A 19,800-nucleotide genomic window follows, 5' to 3' on the forward strand; every position below is an offset into this window, starting at 1 on the left:
TAACAGAACACAGAGCAGTTTCTCAGAAAGCTTGTTTCCAGTTTTGAACGGAAGATATTTCCTTTTTCACCATAGCCCTCTAAGGGCTTCCAAATATGACTTTGCCAATTCCACAAGAACAGCCTTAACGAAAGGCTTCTCCAAGGGAAAGATGTAACTCTGTGAGATGAATTAACAGAACACAGAGCAGTTTCTCAGAAAGCTTCTTTCCAGTTTTGAACGGAAGATATTTCCTTTTTCACCATAGCCCTCTAAGGGCTTCCAAATATCCCTTTGCCAATTCCACAAGAACCGCCTTAACGAAAGACTTCTTGAAGGGAAAGATGTAACTCTGTGAGATGAATTAAGAGAACACAGAGCAGTTTCTCAGAAAGCTTCTTTCCAGTTTTGAACGGAAGATATTTCCTTTTTCACCATAGCCCTCTAAGGGCTTCCAAATATCACTTTGCCAAATCCAGAAGAACAGCCTTAGCGAAAGGCTTCTTGAAGGGAAAGATGTAACTCCGTGAGATGAATTAACAGACCACAGAGCATTTTCTCAGAAAGTTTCTTTCCAGTTTTGAACGGAAGATATTTCCTTTTTCACCATAGCCCTCTAAGGGCTTCCAAATATCACTTTGCCAAATCCAGAAGAACAGCCTTAGCGAAAGGCTTTTTGAAGGGAAAGATGTAACTCTGTGAGATGAATTAACAGAATACAGAGCAGTTTCTCAGAAAGCTTCTTTCCGGTTTTGAAGGGAAGATATTTCCTTTTTCACCAAAGCCCTCTATCGGCTTCCAAATATCCCTTTGCCAATTCCAAAAGAACAGCCTTAACGAAAGGCTTCTTGAAGGGAAAGATGTATCTCTGTGAGATGAATTAACAGAACACAGAGCAGTTTCTCCGAAATCTTCTTTCCAGTTTTGAACGGAAGATATTTTCTTTTTCACCGTAGCCCTCTATGGGCTTCCAAATATCCCTTTGCGAATTCCACAAGAACAGCCTTACCGAAAGGCTTCTTGAAGGGAAAGATGTAACTCAGTGAGATGAATTAACAGACCACAGAGCAGTTTCTCAGAAAGATTCTCTCCAGTTTTGAACGGAAGATATTTCCTTTTTCACCATAGCCCTCTATGGGCTTCCAAATATCACTTTGCCAATTCCACAAGAACAGCCTTAGCGAAAGGCTTGTTGAAGGGAAAGATGTAACTCTGTCAGATGAATTAACAGAACACAGAGCAGTTTCTCAGAAAGCTTCTTTTCAGTTTTGAACGGAAGATATTTCCTTTTTCACCTTGGCCCTCTATGGGCTTCCAAATATCCCTTTGCCAATTCCAAAAGAACAGCCTTAGCGAAAGGCTTCTTGAAGGGAAAGATGTAACTCTGTGAAATGAATTAACAGAACACAGAGCAGTTTCTCAGAAAGCTTCTTTCCAGGTTTGAACGGAAGATATTTCCTTTTTCACCATAGCCCTCTAAGGGCTTCCAAATATCCCTTTGCCAATTCCACAAGAACAGCCTTAGCGAAAGACTTCTTGAAGGGAAAGATGTATGTCTGTGAGATGAATTAACAGAACACAGAGCAGTTTCTCTGAAAGCTTCTTTCCAGTTTTGAACGGAAGATACTTTCTTTTTCACCATAGCCATCTATGGGCTTCCAAATATCCGTTTGCCAATTCCACAATAACAGACTTAAGGAACGGCTTCTTGAAGGGAAAGATGTAACTCTGTGAGATGAATTAACAGAACACAGAGCAGTTTCTCAGAAAGCTTCTTTCCAGTTTTGAATGGAAGATATCACCTTTTTCACCATAGCCCTCTAGGGGCTTCCAAATATCCCTTGGCCAATTCCACAAGAACAGCCTTAGCGAAAGGCTTCTTGAAGGAAAAGATGTATCTCTGTGAAATGAATTAACAGAATACAGAGCAGTGTCTCAGAAAGCTTGTTTCCAGTTTTGAACGGAAGATAATTCCTTTTTCACCATAGCCCTCTATGGGCTTCCAAATATCCCTTTGCAAATTCCACAAGAACAGCCTTAGCGAAAGGCTTCTTGAAGGGAAAGATGTAACTCTGTGAGATGAATTAACAGAACACAGAGCAGTTTCTCAGAAAGCTTCTTTCCAGTTTTGAACGGAAGATATTTCCTTTTTCACCTTAGCCCTCTATGGGCTTCCAAATATCCCTTTGCCAATTCCACAAGACCAGCCTTAGCGAAAGGCTTATTGAAGGGAAAGAGGTAACTCTGTGAGATGAATTAACAGAACACAGAGCAGTTTCTCAGAAAGCTTCTTTCCAGTTTTGAACGGAAGATATTTCCTTTTTCACCTTAGCCCTCTATGGGCTTCCAAATATCCCTTTGCCAATTCCACAAGAACAGCCTTAGCGAAAGGCTTCTTGAAGTAAAAGATGTAACTCTCTGAAATGAATTAACAGAACACAGAGCAGTTTCTCAGAAAGCTTCTTTCCAATTTTGAACGGAAGATACTTCCTTTTTCACCATAGCCCTCTATGGGCTTCCAAATATCCCTTCGCCAATTCCAGAAGAACAGCCTTAGCGAAAGGCTTCTTTAAGGGAAAGATGTAACTCTGTGAGATGAATTAACAGAACACAGAGCAGTTTCTCAGAAAGCTTCTTTCCAGTTTTGAACGGAAGATATTTCCTTTTTCACCATAGCCCTCTATGGGCTTCCAAATATCCCTTTGCCAATTCCACAAAAACAGCCTTAGCGAAAGGCTTTTTGAAGGGAAAGATGTAACTCTGTGAGATGAATTAACAGAACACAGAGCAGTTTCTCAGAAAGCTTCTTTCCAGTTTTGAACGGAAGATATTTCCTTTTTCACCATAGCCCTCTATGGGCTTCCAAATATCACTTTGCCAATTCCACAAGAACAGCCTTAGCGAAAGGCTTATTGAAGGGAAAGAGGTAACTCTGTGAGATGAATTAACAGAACACAGAGCAGTTTCTCAGAAAGCTTCTTTCCAGTTTTGAAAGGAAGATATTTCCTTTTTCAACATAGCCCTCTACGGGCTTCCAAAATTCCCTTTGCCAATTCCACAAGAACAGCCTTAGCGAAAGGCTTCTTGTAGGGAAAGATGTAACTCTGTGAGATGAATTAACAGAACACAGAGCAGTTTCTCAGAAAGCTTCTTTCCTGTTTTCTACGGAAGATATTTCCTTTTAAACCGTAGCCCTCTATGGGCTTCCAAATATCACTTTGCCAATTCCACAAGAACAGCCTTAGCGAAAGCCTTGTTGAAGGGAAAGATGTAACTCCGAGGGATGAATTATCCGACCACAGAGCATTTTCTCAGAAAGTTTCTTTCCAGTTTTGAACGGAAGATATTTCCTTTTTCACCATAGCCCTCTATGGGCTTCCAAATATCACTTTGCCAATTCCACAAGAACAGCCTTAGGGAAAGGCTTCTTGAAGGGAAAGATGTATCTCTGTGAGATGAATTAACAGAATACAGAGCAGTTTCTCAGAAAGCTTCTTTCCGGTTTTGAAGGGAAGATATTTCCTTTTTCACCATAGCCCTCTATGGGCTTCCAAATATCCCTTTGCCAATTGCACAAGAACAGCCTTAGCGAAAGTCTTCTTGAAGGGAAAGATGTAACTCTGTGAGATGAATTAACAGAACCCAGAGCAGTTTCTCAGAAAGCTTCTTTCCGGTTTTGAACGGAAGTTATTTCCTTTTTCACCATAGACCCCTATGGACTTCCAAATATGCCTATGCCAATTCCACAAGAACAGCCTTAGCGAAAGGCTTCTTGAAGGGAAGACGTAACTCTGTGAGATGAATTAACAGAACACAGAGCAGTTTCTCAGAAAGCTTGATTCCAGTTTTGAACGGAAGATATTTCCTTTTTCACCATAGAACTCTAAGGGCTTCCAAATATGACTTTGCCAATTCCACAAGAACAGCCTTAACGAAAGGCTTGTCCAAGGGAAAGATGTAACTCTGTGAGATGAATTAACAGAACACAGAGCAGTTTCTCAGAAAGCTTCTTTCCAGTTTTGAACGGAAGATATTTCCTTTTTCACCATAGCCCTCTAAGGGCTTCAAAATATCCCTTTGCCAATTCCACAAGAACCGCCTTAACGAAAGACTTCTTGAAGGGAAAGATGTAACTCTGTGAGATGAATTAAGAGAACACAGAGCAGTTTCTCAGAAAGCTTCTTTCCAGTTTTGAACGGAAGATATTTCCTTTTTCACCATAGCCCTCTATGGGCTTCCAAATATGGCTCTGACAATTCCACAAGAACAGCCTTAACGAAAGGCTTCTTGAAGGGAAAGATGTAACTCTGTGAGATGAATTAACAGAACACAGAGCAGTTTCTCAGAAAGCTTCTTTCCAGTTTTGAACGGAAGATATTTCCTTTTTCACCATAGCCCTCTATGGGCTTCCAAATATCCCTTTGCCAATTCCACAAGAACAGCCTTAGCAAAAGGCTTCTTGAAGGGGAAGATGTAACTCTGTAGATGAATTAACAGAACACAGAGAAGTTTCTCAGAAAGCTTCTTTCCAGTTTTGAACAGAAGATATTTCCTTTTTCACCATAGCCCTCTATGAGCTTCCAAATATCCCTTTGCCAATTCCAAAAGAACAGCCTTAGCGAAAGGCTTCTTGAAGGGAAAGATGTAACTATGTGACATGAATTAACAGAACACAGAGCAGTTTCTCAGAAAGCTTCTTTCCAGTTTTGAACGGAAGATATTTCCTTTTTCACCATAGCCCTCTATGGGCTTCCAAATATCCCTTTGCCAATTATACAAGAACAGCCTTATCGAAAGACTTCTTGAAGGGAAAGATGTAACTCTGTGAGATGAATTAACAGAACACAGAGCAGTTTCTCAGAAAGCTTCTTTCCACTTTTGAACGGAAGATATTTCCTTTTTCACCATAGCCCTCTATTGGCTTCCAAATATCCCTTTGCCAATTCCACAAGAACAGCCTTAGCGAAAGGCTTCTTGAAGGGAAAGATGTAACTCTGTGAGATGAATTAACAGAACACAGAGGAGTTTCTCAGAAAGCTTCTTTCCAGTTTTGAACGGAAGATATTTCCTTTTTCACCATAGCCCTCTATGGGCTTCCAAATATTACTTTGCCAATTCCAGAAGAACAGCCTTAGCGAAAGACTTCTTGAAGGGAAAGATGTAACTCTGTGATATGAATTAACAGAATACAGAGCAGTTTCTCAGAAAGCTTCTTTCCGGTTTTGAAGGGAAGATATTTCCTTTTTCACCATAGCCCTCTATGGGCTTCCAAATATCCCTTGGCCAATTCCACAAGAAGAGCCTTAGCGAAAGACGTCTTGAAGGGAAAGATGTAACTCTGTGAGATGAATTAACAGAACACAGAGCAGTTTCTCGGAAAGCTTCTTTCCAGTTTTGAACGGAAGATATTTCCTTTTTCACGATAGCCCACTATTGGCTTCCAAATATCCCTTTGCCAATTCCAAAACAAGAGCCTTAGCGAAAGGTTTCTTGAAGGGAAAGATGTAACTCTGTGAAATGAATTAACAGAACACAGAGCAGTTTCTCAGAAAGCTTCTTTCCAGGTTTGAACGGAAGATATTTCCTTTTTCACCTTAGCCCTCTATGGGCTTCCAAATATCCCTTTGCCAATTCCACAAGAACAGCCTTAGCGAAAGGCTTCTTGAAGGGGAAGATGTAACTCTGTAGATGAATTAACAGAACACAGAGCCGTTTCTCAGAAAGCTTCTTTCCAGTTTTGAACGGAAGATATTTCCTTTTTCACCATAGCCCTCTATGGGCTTCCAAATATCCCTTTGCCAATTCCACAAGAACAGCCTTAGCGAAAGGCTTCTTGAAGGGAAAGATGTAACTATGTGAGATGAATTAACAGAACACAGAGCAGTTTCTCAGAAAGCTTCTTTCCAGTTTTGAACGGAAGATATTTCCTTTTTCACCATAGCCCTCTATGGGCTTCCAAATATCCCTTTGCCAATTATACAAGAACAGCCTTATCGAAAGACTTCCTGAAGGGAAAGATTAACTCTGTGAGATGAATTAACAGAACACAGAGCCGTTTCTCAGAAAGCTTCTTTCCACTTTTGAACGGAAGATATTTCCTTTTTCACCATAGCCCTCTATTGGCTTCCAAATATTACTTTGCCAATTCCACAAGAACAGCCTTAGCGAATGGCTTCTTGAAGGGAAAGATGTAACTCTGTGAGATGAATTAACAGAACACAGAGCACTTTCTCAGAAAGCTTCTTTCCAGTTTTCAACGGAAGATATTTCCTTTTTCACCATAGCCCTCTATGGGCTCGAAGTATCTCTTTGCAATTCCAGCAGAACAGCCTTAGCGAAAGGCTTCTGGAAGGGAAAGATGTAACTCTGTGAGATGAATTAACAGAACACAGAGCAGTTTCTCAGAAAGCTTCTTTCCAGTTTTGAACGGAAGATATTTTCTTTTTCACCATAGCCCTCTATGGGCTTCCAAATATCCGTTTGCCAATTCCACAATAACAGACTTAAGGAACGGCTTCTTGAAGGGAAAGATGTAACTCTGTGAGATGAATTAACAGAACACAGAGCAGTTTCTCAGAAAGCTTCTTTCCAGTTTTGAATGGAAGATATTACCTTTTTCACCATAGCCCTCTATGGGCTTCCAAATATCCCTTGGCCAATTCCACAAGAACAGCCTTAGCGAAAGGCTTCTTGAAGGAAAAGATGTATCTCTGTGAAATGAATTAACAGAATACAGAGCAGTTTCTCAGAAAGCTTGTTTCCAGTTTTGAACGGAAGATAATTCCTTTTTCACCATAGCCCTCTATGGGCTTCCAAATATCCCTTTGCAAATTCCACAAGAACAGCCTTAGCGAAAGGCTTCTTGAAGGGAAAGATGTAACTCTGTGAGATGAATTAACAGCACACAGAGCAGTTTCTCAGAAAGCTTCTTTCCAGTTTTGAACGGAAGATATTTCCTTTTTCACCTTAGCCCTCTATGGGCTTCCAAATATCCCTTTGCCAATTCCACAAGACCAGCCTTAGCGAAAGGCTTATTGAAGGGAAAGAGGTAACTCTGTGAGATGAATTAACAGAACACAGAGCAGTTTCTCAGAAAGCTTCTTTCCAGTTTTGAACGGAAGATATTTCCTTTTTCACCTTAGCCCTCTATGGGCTTCCAAATATCCCTTTGCCAATTCCACAAGAACAGCCTTAGCGAAAGGCTTCTTGAAGGAAAAGATGTAACTCTCTGAAATGAATTAACAGAACACAGAGCAGTTTCTCAGAAAGCTTCTTTCCAATTTTGAACGGAAGATACTTCCTTTTTCACCGTAGCCCTCTATGGGCTTCCAAATATCCCTTCGCCAATTCCAGAAGACCAGCCTTAGCGAAAGGCTTCTTGAAGGGAAAGATGTAACTCTGTGAGATGAATTAACAGAACACAGAGCAGTTTCTCAGAAAGCTTCTTTCCAGTTTTGAACGGAAGATATTTCCTTTTTCACCATAGCCCTCTATGGGCTTCCAAATATCCCTTTGCCAATTCCACAAGAACAGCCTTAGCGAAAGGCTTTTTGAAGGGAAAGATGTAACTCTGTGAGATGAATTAACAGAACACAGAGCAGTTTCTCAGAAAGCTTCTTTCCAGTTTTGAACGGAAGATATTTCCTTTTTCACCATAGCCCTCTATGGGCTTCCAAATATCACTTTGCCAATTCCACAAGAACAGCCTTAGCGAAAGGCTTATTGAAGGGAAAGAGGTAACTCTGTGAGATGAATTAACAGAACACAGAGCAGTTTCTCAGAAAGCTTCTTTCCAGTTTTGAAAGGAAGATATTTCCTTTTTCACCATAGCCCTCTACGGGCTTCCAAAATTCCCTTTGCCAATTCCACAAGAACAGCCTTAGCGAAAGGCTTCTTGAAGGGAAAGATGTAACTCTGTGAGATGAATTAACAGAACACAAAGCAGTTTCTCAGAAAGCTTCTTTCCTGTTTTCTACGGAAGATATTTCCTTTTAAACCGTAGCCCTCTATGGGCTTCCAAATATCACTTTGCCAATTCCACAAGAACAGCCTTAGCGAAAGCCTTCTTGAAGGGAAAGATGTAACTCCGAGAGATGAATTATCCGACCACAGAGCATTTTCTCAGAAAGTTTCTTTCCAGTTTTGAACGGAAGATATTTCCTTTTTCACCATAGCCCTCTACGGGCTTCCAAATATCACTTTGCCAATTCCACAAGAACAGCCTTAGGGAAAGGCTTCTTGAAGGGAAAGATGTATCTCTGTGAGATGAATTAACAGAATACAGAGCAGTTTCTCAGAAAGCTTCTTTCCGGTTTTGAAGGGAAGATATTTCCTTTTTCACCATAGCCCTCTATGGGCTTCCAAATATCCCTTTGCCAATTGCACAAGAACAGCCTTAGCGAAAGGCTTCTTGAAGGGAAAGATGTAACTCTGTGAGATGAATTAACAGAACCCAGAGCAGTTTCTCAGAAAGCTTCTTTCCGGTTTTGAACGGAAGTTATTTCCTTTTTCACCATAGACCCCTATGGACTTCCAAATATGCCTATGCCAATTCCACAAGAACAGCCTTAGCGAAAGGCTTCTTGAAGGGAAGACGTAACTCTGTGAGATGAATTAACAGAACACAGAGCAGTTTCTCAGAAAGCTTGTTTCCAGTTTTGAACGGAAGATATTTCCTTTTTCATCACAGCCCTCTAAGGGCTTCCAAATATGACTTTGCCAATTCCACAAGAACAGCCTTAACGAAAGGCTTCTCCAAGGGAAAGATGTAACTCTGTGAGATGAATTAACAGAACACAGAGCAGTTTCTCAGAAAGCTTCTTTCCAGTTTTGAACGGAAGATATTTCCTTTTTCACCATAGCCCTCTAAGGGCTTCCAAATATCCCTTTGCCAATTCCACAAGAACCGCCTTAACGAAAGACTTCTTGAAGGGAAAGATGTAACTCTGTGAGATGAATTAAGAGAACACAGAGCAGTTTCTCAGAAAGCTTCTTTCCAGTTTTGAACGGAAGATATTTCCTTTTTCACCATAGCCCTCTACGGGCTTCCAAAATTCCCTTTGCCAATTCCACAAGAACAGCCTTAGCGAAAGGCTTCTTGAAGGGAAAGATGTAACTCTGTGAGATGAATTAACAGAACACAGAGCAGTTTCTCAGAAAGCTTCTTTCCAGTTTTGAACGGAAGATATTTCCTTTTTCACCATAGCCCTCTATGGGCTTCCAAATATCCCTTTGCCAATTCCACAAGAATAGCCTTAGCGAAAGGCTTCTTGAAGGGGAAGATGTAACTCTGTAGATGAATTAACAGAACACAGAGCAGTTTCTCAGAAAGCTTCTTTCCAGTTTTGAACAGAAGATATTTCCTTTTTCACCATAGCCCTCTATGAGCTTCCAAATATCCCTTTGCCAATTCCAAAAGAACAGCCTTAGCGAAAGGCTTCTTGAAGGGAAAGATGTAACTATGTGACATGAATTAACAGAACACAGAGCAGTTTCTCAGAAAGCTTCTTTCCAGTTTTGAACGGAAGATATTTCCTTTTTCACCATAGCCCTCTATGGGCTTCCAAATATCCCTTTGCCAATTATACAAGAACAGCCTTATCGAAAGACTTCTTGAAGGGAAAGATGTAACTCTGTGAGATGAATTAACAGAACACAGAGCAGTTTCTCAGAAAGCTTCTTTCCACTTTTGAACGGAAGATATTTCCTTTTTCACCATAGCCCTCTATTTGCTTCCAAATATCCCTTTGCCAATTCCACAAGAACAGCCTTAGCGAAAGGCTTCTTGAAGGGAAAGATGTAACTCTATGAGATGAATTAACAGAACACAGAGGAGTTTCTCAGAAAGCTTCTTTCCAGTTTTGAACGGAAGATATTTCCTTTTTCACCATAGCCCTCTATGGGCTTCCAAATATTACTTTGCAAGTTCCAGAAGAACAGCCTTAGCGAAAGACTTCTTGAAGGGAAAGATGTATGTCTGTGAGATGAATTAACAGAACACAGAGCAGTTTCTCTGAAAGCTTCTTTCCAGTTTTGAACGGAAGATATTTTCTTTTTCACCATAGCCCTCTAGGGGCTTCCAAATATCCCTTTGCCAATTCCACAATAACAGACTTAAGGAACGGCTTCTTGAAGGGAAAGATGTAACTCTGTGAGATGAATTAACAGAACACACAGCAGTTTCTCAGAAAGCTTCTTTCCAGTTTTGAATGGAAGATATTACCTTTTTCACCATAGCCCTCTATGGGCTTCCAAATATCCCTTGGCCAATTCCACAAGAACAGCCTTAGCGAAAGGCTTCTTGAAGGGAAAGATGTAACTCTGTGAGATGAATTAACAGAACACAGAGCAGTTTCTCAGAAAGCTTCTTTCCAGTTTTGAACGGAAGATATTTCCTTTTCACCTTAGCCCTCTATGGGCTTCCAAATATCCCTTTGCCAAATCCACAAGACCAGCCTTAGCGAAAGGCTTATTGAAGGGAAAGAGGTAACTCTGTGAGATAAATTAACAGAACACAGAGCAGTTTCTCAGAAAGCTTCTTTCCAGTTTTGAACGGAAGATATTTCCTTTTTCACCTTAGCCCTCTATGGGCTTCCAAATATCCCTTTGCCAATTCCACAAGAACAGCCTTAGCGAAAGGCTTCTTGAAGGAAAAGATGTAACTCTCTGAAATGAATTAACAGAACACAGAGCAGTTTCTCAGAAAGCTTCTTTCCAATTTTGAACGGAAGATACTTCCTTTTTCACCATAGCCCTCTATGGGCTTCCAAATATCCCTTCGCCAATTCCAGAAGAACAGCCTTAGCGAAAGGCTTCTTTAAGGGAAAGATGTAACTCTGTGAGATGAATTAACAGAACACAGAGCAGTTTCTCAGAAAGCTTCTTTCCAGTTTTGAACGGAAGATATTTCCTTTTTCACCATAGCCCTCTACGGGCTTCCAAATATCACTTTGCCAATTCCACAAGAACAGCCTTAGGGAAAGGCTTCTTGAAGGGAAAGATGTATCTCTGTGAGATGAATTAACAGAATACAGAGCAGTTTCTCAGAAAGCTTCTTTCCGGTTTTGAAGGGAAGATATTTCCTTTTTCACCATAGCCCTCTATGGGCTTCCAAATATCCCTTTGCCAATTGCACAAGAACAGCCTTAGCGAAAGGCTTCTTGAAGGGAAAGATGTAACTCTGTGAGATGAATTAACAGAACCCAGAGCAGTTTCTCAGAAAGCTTCTTTCCGGTTTTGAACGGAAGTTATTTCCTTTTTCACCATAGACCCCTATGGACTTCCAAATATGCCTATGCCAATTCCACAAGAACAGCCTTAGCGAAAGGCTTCTTGAAGGGAAGACGTAACTCTGTGAGATGAATTAACAGAACACAGAGCAGTTTCTCAGAAAGCTTGTTTCCAGTTTTGAACGGAAGATATTTCCTTTTTCACCACAGCCCTCTAAGGGCTTCCAAATATGACTTTGCCAATTCCACAAGAACAGCCTTAACGAAAGGCTTCTCCAAGGGAAAGATGTAACTCTGTGAGATGAATTAACAGAACACAGAGCAGTTTCTCAGAAAGCTTCTTTCCAGTTTTGAACGGAAGATATTTCCTTTTTCACCATAGCCCTCTAAGGGCTTCCAAATATCCCTTTGCCAATTCCACAAGAACCGCCTTAACGAAAGACTTCTTGAAGGGAAAGATGTAACTCTGTGAGATGAATTAAGAGAACACAGAGCAGTTTCTCAGAAAGCTTCTTTCCAGTTTTGAACGGAAGATATTTCCTTTTTCACCATAGCCCTCTACGGGCTTCCAAAATTCCCTTTGCCAATTCCACAAGAACAGCCTTAGCGAAAGGCTTCTTGAAGGGAAAGATGTAACTCTGTGAGATGAATTAACAGAACACAGAGCAGTTTCTCAGAAAGCTTCTTTCCAGTTTTGAACGGAAGATATTTCCTTTTTCACCATAGCCCTCTATGGGCTTCCAAATATCCCTTTGCCAATTCCACAAGAATAGCCTTAGCGAAAGGCTTCTTGAAGGGGAAGATGTAACTCTGTAGATGAATTAACAGAACACAGAGCAGTTTCTCAGAAAGCTTCTTTCCAGTTTTGAACAGAAGATATTTCCTTTTTCACCATAGCCCTCTATGAGCTTCCAAATATCCCTTTGCCAATTCCAAAAGAACAGCCTTAGCGAAAGGCTTCTTGAAGGGAAAGATGTAACTATGTGACATGAATTAACAGAACACAGAGCAGTTTCTCAGAAAGCTTCTTTCCAGTTTTGAACGGAAGATATTTCCTTTTTCACCATAGCCCTCTATGGGCTTCCAAATATCCCTTTGCCAATTATACAAGAACAGCCTTATCGAAAGACTTCTTGAAGGGAAAGATGTAACTCTGTGAGATGAATTAACAGAACACAGAGCAGTTTCTCAGAAAGCTTCTTTCCACTTTTGAACGGAAGATATTTCCTTTTTCACCATAGCCCTCTATTTGCTTCCAAATATCCCTTTGCCAATTCCACAAGAACAGCCTTAGCGAAAGGCTTCTTGAAGGGAAAGATGTAACTCTATGAGATGAATTAACAGAACACAGAGGAGTTTCTCAGAAAGCTTCTTTCCAGTTTTGAACGGAAGATATTTCCTTTTTCACCATAGCCCTCTATGGGCTTCCAAATATTACTTTGCAAGTTCCAGAAGAACAGCCTTAGCGAAAGACTTCTTGAAGGGAAAGATGTATGTCTGTGAGATGAATTAACAGAACACAGAGCAGTTTCTCTGAAAGCTTCTTTCCAGTTTTGAACGGAAGATATTTTCTTTTTCACCATAGCCCTCTAGGGGCTTCCAAATATCCCTTTGCCAATTCCACAATAACAGACTTAAGGAACGGCTTCTTGAAGGGAAAGATGTAACTCTGTGAGATGAATTAACAGAACACACAGCAGTTTCTCAGAAAGCTTCTTTCCAGTTTTGAATGGAAGATATTACCTTTTTCACCATAGCCCTCTATGGGCTTCCAAATATCCCTTGGCCAATTCCACAAGAACAGCCTTAGCGAAAGGCTTCTTGAAGGAAAAGATGTATCTCTGTGAAATGAATTAACAGAATACAGAGCAGTTTCTCAGAAAGCTTGTTTCCAGTTTTGAACGGAAGATAATTCCTTTTTCACCATAGCCCTCTATGGGCTTCCAAATATCCCTTTGCAAATTCCACAAGAACAGCCTTAGCGAAAGGCTTCTTGAAGGGAAAGATGTAACTCTGTGAGATGAATTAACAGAACACAGAGCAGTTTCTCAGAAAGCTTCTTTCCAGTTTTGAACGGAAGATATTTCCTTTTCACCTTAGCCCTCTATGGGCTTCCAAATATCCCTTTGCCAAATCCACAAGACCAGCCTTAGCGAAAGGCTTATTGAAGGGAAAGAGGTAACTCTGTGAGATAAATTAACAGAACACAGAGCAGTTTCTCAGAAAGCTTCTTTCCAGTTTTGAACGGAAGATATTTCCTTTTTCACCTTAGCCCTCTATGGGCTTCCAAATATCCCTTTGCCAATTCCACAAGAACAGCCTTAGCGAAAGGCTTCTTGAAGGAAAAGATGTAACTCTCTGAAATGAATTAACAGAACACAGAGCAGTTTCTCAGAAAGCTTCTTTCCAATTTTGAACGGAAGATACTTCCTTTTTCACCATAGCCCTCTATGGGCTTCCAAATATCCCTTCGCCAATTCCAGAAGAACAGCCTTAGCGAAAGGCTTCTTTAAGGGAAAGATGTAACTCTGTGAGATGAATTAACAGAACACAGAGCAGTTTCTCAGAAAGCTTCTTTCCAGTTTTGAACGGAAGATATTTCCTTTTTCACCATAGCCCTCTATGGGCTTCCAAATATCCCTTTGCCAATTCCACAAGAACAGCCTTAGCGAAAGGCTTTTTGAAGGGAAAGATGTAACTCTGTGAGATGAATTGACAGAACACAGAGCAGTTTCTCAGAAAGCTTCTTTCCAGTTTTGAACGGAAGATATTTCCTTTTTCACCATAGCCCTCTATGGGCTTCCAAATATCACTTTGCCAATTCCACAAGAACAGCCTTAGCGAAAGGCTTATTGAAGGGAAAGAGGTAACTCTGTGAGATGAATTAACAGAACACAGAGCAGTTTCTCAGAAAGCTTCTTTCCAGTTTTGAACGGAAGATATTTCCTTTTTCACCATAGCCCTCTAAGGGCTTCCAAATATCCCTTTGCCAATTCCACAAGAACCGCCTTAACGAAAGACTTCTTGAAGGGAAAGATGTAACTCTGTGAGATGAATTAAGAGAACACAGAGCAGTTTCTCAGAAAGCTTCTTTCCAGTTTTGAACGGAAGATATTTCCTTTTTCACCATAGCCTTCTATGGGCTTCCAAATATCCCTTTGCCAATTCCACAAGAACAGCCTTAGCGAAAGGCTTCTTGAAGGGAAAGATGTAACTCCGTGAGATGAATTAACAGACCACAGAGCATTTTCTCAGAAAGTTTCTTTCCAGTTTTGAACGGAAGATATTTCCTTTTTCACCATAGCCCTCTATGGGCTCGAAGTATCTCTTTGCAATTCCAGCAGAACAGCCTTAGCGAAAGGCTTCTGGAAGGGAAAGATGTAACTCTGTGAGATGAATTAACAGAACACAGAGCAGTTTCTCAGAAAGCTTCTTTCCAGTTTTGAACGGAAGATATTTTCTTTTTCACCATAGCCCTCTATGGGCTTCCAAATATCCGTTTGCCAATTCCACAATAACAGACTTAAGGAACGGCTTCTTGAAGGGAAAGATGTAACTCTGTGAGATGAATTAACAGAACACAGAGCAGTTTCTCAGAAAGCTTCTTTCCAGTTTTGAATGGAAGATATTACCTTTTTCACCATAGCCCTCTATGGGCTTCCAAATATCCCTTGGCCAATTCCACAAGAACAGCCTTAGCGAAAGGCTTCTTGAAGGAAAAGATGTAACTCTGTGAAATGAATTAACAGAATACAGAGCAGTGTCTCAGAAAGCTTGTTTCCATTTTTGAACGGAAGATAATTCCTTTTTCACCATAGCCCTCTATGGGCTTCCAAATATCCCTTTGCAAATTCCACAAGAACAGCCTTAGCGAAAGGCTTCTTGAAGGGAAAGATGTAACTCTGTGAGATGAATTAACAGAACACAGAGCAGTTTCTCAGAAAGCTTCTTTCCAGTTTTGAACGGAAGATATTTCCTTTTTCACCTTAGCCCTCTTTGGGCTTCCAAATATCCCTTTGCCAATTCCACAAGACCAGCCTTAGCGAAAGGCTTATTGAAGGGAAAGAGGTAACTCTGTGAGATGAATTAACAGAACACAGAGCAGTTTCTCAGAAAGCTTCTTTCCAGTTTTGAACGGAAGATATTTCCTTTTTCACCTTAGCCCTCTATGGGCTTCCAAATATCCCTTTGCCAATTCCACAAGAACAGCCTTAGCGAAAGGCTTCTTGAAGGAAAAGATGTAACTCTCTGAAATGAATTAACAGAACACAGAGCAGTTTCTCAGAAAGCTTCTTTCCAATTTTGAACGGAAGATACTTCCTTTTTCACCATAGCCCTCTATGGGCTTCCAAATATCCCTTCGCCAATTCCAGAAGAACAGCCTTAGCGAAAGGCTTCTTTAAGGGAAAGATGTAACTCTGTGAGATGAATTAACAGAACACAGAGCAGTTTCTCACAAAGCTTCTTTCCAGTTTTGAACGGAAGATATTTCCTTTTTCATCATAGCCCTCTATGGGCTTCCAAATATCCCTTTGCCAATTCCACAAAAACAGCCTTAGCGAAAGGCTTTTTGAAGGGAAAGATGTAACTCTGTGAGATGAATTAACAGAACGCAGAGCAGTTTCTCAGAAAGCTTCTTTCCAGTTTTGAACGGAAGATATTTCCTTTTTCACCATAGCCCTCTATGGGCTTCCAAATATCACTTTGCCAATTCCACAAGAACAGCCTTAGCGAAAGGCTTATTGAAGGGAAAGAGGTAACTCTGTGAGATGAATTAACAGAACACAGAGCAGTTTCTCAGAAAGCTTCTTTCCAGTTTTGAAAGGAAGATATTTCCTTTTTCAACATAGCCCTCTACGGGCTTCCAAAATTCCCTTTGCCAATTCCACAAGAACAGCCTTAGCGAAAGGCTTCTTGTAGGGAAAGATGTAACTCTGTGAGATGAATTAACAGAACACAGAGCAGTTTCTCAGAAAGCTTCTTTCCTGTTTTCTACGGAAGATATTTCCTTTTAAACCGTAGCCCTCTATGGGCTTCCAAATATCACTTTGCCAATTCCACAAGAACAGCCTTAGCGAAAGCCTTGTTGAAGGGAAAGATGTAACTCCGAGGGATGAATTATCCGACCACAGAGCATTTTCTCAGAAAGTTTCTTTCCAGTTTTGAACGGAAGATATTTCCTTTTTCACCATAGCCCTCTATGGGCTTCCAAATATCACTTTGCCAATTCCACAAGAACAGCCTTAGGGAAAGGCTTCTTGAAGGGAAAGATGTATCTCTGTGAGATGAATTAACAGAATACAGAGCAGTTTCTCAGAAAGCTTCTTTCCGGTTTTGAAGGGAAGATATTTCCTTTTTCACCATAGCCCTCTATGGGCTTCCAAATATCCCTTTGCCAATTGCACAAGAACAGCCTTAGCGAAAGTCTTCTTGAAGGGAAAGATGTAACTCTGTGAGATGAATTAACAGAACCCAGAGCAGTTTCTCAGAAAGCTTCTTTCCGGTTTTGAACGGAAGTTATTTCCTTTTTCACCATAGACCCCTATGGACTTCCAAATATGCCTATGCCAATTCCACAAGAACAGCCTTAGCGAAAGGCTTCTTGAAGGGAAGACGTAACTCTGTGAGATGAATTAACAGAACACAGAGCAGTTTCTCAGAAAGCTTGATTCCAGTTTTGAACGGAAGATATTTCCTTTTTCACCATAGAACTCTAAGGGCTTCCAAATATGACTTTGCCAATTCCACAAGAACAGCCTTAACGAAAGGCTTCTCCAAGGGAAAGATGTAACTCTGTGAGATGAATTAACAGAACACAGAGCAGTTTCTCAGAAAGCTTCTTTCCAGTTTTGAACGGAAGATATTTCCTTTTTCACCATAGCCCTCTAAGGGCTTCCAAATATCCCTTTGCCAATTCCACAAGAACCGCCTTAACGAAAGACTTCTTGAAGGGAAAGATGTAACTCTGTGAGATGAATTAAGAGAACACAGAGCAGTTTCTCAGAAAGCTTCTTTCCAGTTTTGAACGGAAGATATTTCCTTTTTCACCATAGCCCTCTATGGGCTTCCAAATATGGCTCTGACAATTCCACAAGAACAGCCTTAACGAAAGGCTTCTTGAAGGGAAAGATGTAACTCTGTGAGATGAATTAACAGAACACAGAGCAGTTTCTCAGAAAGCTTCTTTCCAGTTTTGAACGGAAGATATTTCCTTTTTCACCATAGCCCTCTATGGGCTTCCAAATATCCCTTTGCCAATTCCACAAGAACAGCCTTAGCAAAAGGCTTCTTGAAGGGGAAGATGTAACTCTGTAGATGAATTAACAGAACACAGAGAAGTTTCTCAGAAAGCTTCTTTCCAGTTTTGAACAGAAGATATTTCCTTTTTCACCATAGCCCTCTATGAGCTTCCAAATATCCCTTTGCCAATTCCAAAAGAACAGCCTTAGCGAAAGGCTTCTTGAAGGGAAAGATGTAACTATGTGACATGAATTAACAGAACACAGAGCAGTTTCTCAGAAAGCTTCTTTCCAGTTTTGAACGGAAGATATTTCCTTTTTCACCATAGCCCTCTATGGGCTTCCAAATATCCCTTTGCCAATTATACAAGAACAGCCTTATCGAAAGACTTCTTGAAGGGAAAGATGTAACTCTGTGAGATGAATTAACAGAACACAGAGCAGTTTCTCAGAAAGCTTCTTTCCACTTTTGAACGGAAGATATTTCCTTTTTCACCATAGCCCTCTATTGGCTTCCAAATATCCCTTTGCCAATTCCACAAGAACAGCCTTAGCGAAAGGCTTCTTGAAGGGAAAGATGTAACTCTGTGAGATGAATTAACAGAACACAGAGCAGTTTCTCAGAAAGCTTCTTTCCAGTTTTGAACGGAAGATATTTCCTTTTTCACCATAGCCCTGTATGGGCTTCCAAATATCCCTTTGCCAATTCCACAAGAACAGCCTTAGCAAAAGGCTTCTTGAAGGGGAAGATGTAACTCTGTAGATGAATTAACAGAACACAGAGAAGTTTCTCAGAAAGCTTCTTTCCAGTTTTGAACAGAAGATATTTCCTTTTTCACCATAGCCCTCTATGAGCTTCCAAATATCCCTTTGCCAATTCCAAAAGAACAGCCTTAGCGAAAGGCTTCTTGAAGGGAAAGATGTAACTATGTGACATGAATTAACAGAACACAGAGCAGTTTCTCAGAAAGCTTCTTTCCTGTTTTCTACGGAAGATATTTCCTTTTAAACCGTAGCCCTCTATGGGCTTCCAAATATCACTTTGCCAATTCCACAAGAACAGCCTTAGCGAAAGCCTTCTTGAAGGGAAGACGTAACTCTGTGAGATGAATTAACAGAACACAGAGCAGTTTCTCAGAAAGCTTGTTTCCAGTTTTGAACGGAAGATATTTCCTTTTTCACCATAGCCCTCTAAGGGCTTCCAAATATGACTTTGCCAATTCCACAAGAACAGCCTTAACGAAAGGCTTCTCCAAGGGAAAGATGTAACTCTGTGAGATGAATTAACAGAACACAGAGCAGTTTCTCAGAAAGCTTCTTTCCAGTTTTGAACGGAAGATATTTCCTTTTTCACCATAGCCCTCTAAGGGCTTCCAAATATCCCTTTGCCAATTCCACAAGAACCGCCTTAACGAAAGACTTCTTGAAGGGAAAGATGTAACTCTGTGAGATGAATTAAGAGAACACAGAGCAGTTTCTCAGAAAGCTTCTTTCCAGTTTTGAACGGAAGATATTTCCTTTTTCACCATAGCCCTCTAAGGGCTTCCAAATATCACTTTGCCAAATCCAGAAGAACAGCCTTAGCGAAAGGCTTCTTGAAGGGAAAGATGTAACTCCGTGAGATGAATTAACAGACCACAGAGCATTTTCTCAGAAAGTTTCTTTCCAGTTTTGAACGGAAGATATTTCCTTTTTCACCATAGCCCTCTAAGGGCTTCCAAATATCACTTTGCCAAATCCAGAAGAACAGCCTTAGCGAAAGGCTTTTTGAAGGGAAAGATGTAACTCTGTGAGATGAATTAACAGAATACAGAGCAGTTTCTCAGAAAGCTTCTTTCCGGTTTTGAAGGGAAGATATTTCCTTTTTCACCAAAGCCCTCTATCGGCTTCCAAATATCCCTTTGCCAATTCCAAAAGAACAGCCTTAACGAAAGGCTTCTTGAAGGGAAAGATGTATCTCTGTGAGATGAATTAACAGAACACAGAGCAGTTTCTCCGAAATCTTCTTTCCAGTTTTGAACGGAAGATATTTTCTTTTTCACCGTAGCCCTCTATGGGCTTCCAAATATCCCTTTGCGAATTCCACAAGAACAGCCTTACCGAAAGGCTTCTTGAAGGGAAAGATGTAACTCAGTGAGATGAATTAACAGACCACAGAGCAGTTTCTCAGAAAGATTCTCTCCAGTTTTGAACGGAAGATATTTCCTTTTTCACCATAGCCCTCTATGGGCTTCCAAATATCACTTTGCCAATTCCACAAGAACAGCCTTAGCGAAAGGCTTGTTGAAGGGAAAGATGTAACTCTGTCAGATGAATTAACAGAACACAGAGCAGTTTCTCAGAAAGCTTCTTTT

The sequence above is a fragment of the Chlorocebus sabaeus genome, chromosome 13 (assembly GCF_047675955.1).
Source record: "Chlorocebus sabaeus isolate Y175 chromosome 13, mChlSab1.0.hap1, whole genome shotgun sequence".
Lineage (NCBI taxonomy): Eukaryota > Metazoa > Chordata > Mammalia > Primates > Cercopithecidae > Chlorocebus > Chlorocebus sabaeus.